Source organism: Aplysia californica, unplaced genomic scaffold (genome assembly GCF_000002075.1).
Source record: "Aplysia californica isolate F4 #8 unplaced genomic scaffold, AplCal3.0 scaffold01477, whole genome shotgun sequence".
In the NCBI taxonomy this organism is placed as follows: domain Eukaryota; kingdom Metazoa; phylum Mollusca; class Gastropoda; order Aplysiida; family Aplysiidae; genus Aplysia; species Aplysia californica.
The window spans coordinates 75,654-76,780 of NW_004798747.1; positions in this window are offsets into that span (position 1 = coordinate 75,654).

Genomic DNA, 1,127 nt, shown 5'->3' on the forward strand with positions numbered 1-1,127 from the left:
CCCCCACCCCCCAATAGAGGCAGACAGAGACAACAGAGGGAGAGATAAGAAGTAAGACATTCCAGTGACGCCCTCCAGCCGCCCGAATCAAATTGGATTACAGGGAACAATAAATATTATTTTAAAAATAATGAACGACGTAATGCTCCGGCCCTATTTTTGGATACGTTGGTAAAACAGTCGTCTGGGCTCCTGACTCTTTCTGCAGCCTTTCTACTGCTACTCCTTGGCTCCTTCTTACTGCTGTCTTTCAGCCACACCCCTGATCTTAAGGTACGAAAGATCTACATCTAGCCTTCTCAGACAAGGGCGAAATATCTCGGAGGTCCCGAGCGCAAGTTGCGGACGTTAAAGATCCCGTGGTGGTCTAAAATCGATAAGAGTAGGCCTCAGCCGCCACGCGGGCAAAATTCAAGACCTCCTACCAGCTGAACATATTAGGTGTATCACGCGCGCTCATATGACCTTATGCAGTTGTGAGCGCCGTAAAACACTTACCAACCACCCCCCCCCCCAAAAAAAAAAAAAAAAAAAAAAAACCCCAAGAAAAGAAAAGAATAAAAATCCTTCTCCTCTCGTCCAATTCGTTCAGCACTGGCAGTGATAATGACCAGATTAGAAGATAATTCCTGTACGCGTGGCCTGGACATTCAAGGGATTAGACTTACAAAATTAACTCAACTAACAAAAGGCAGATTCAGATGAATGTAGGCCTCCATACATGTAAGTCATGACAAAGTAAACAACATTTGAGGTACTAAAACTATGGCAAAATTCTAAATCAATTCTTACCGAGACGGATGTCACGCCAGACAGTATAAAGGAACTTTTAAATTATTTTAATAGATCTAGTGCCTTCAAAAGCGACATAAATATAATATGGTTGTCTCTAAGGGGAGGGGTCTAGACGGTTAGCATAGGAACGTATAGAGAGGTGTGATTCTACGTTCTATACAGTATCCGAGGGGTGATTCTACATTCTATACCGTATCCGAGGGGTGATTCTACGTTCTATACAGTATCCGAGGGGTGATTCTACGTTCTATACAGTATCCGAGGGGTGATTCTACGTTCTATACCGTATCCGAGGGGTGATTCTACGTTCTATACAGTATCCGAGGGGTGAT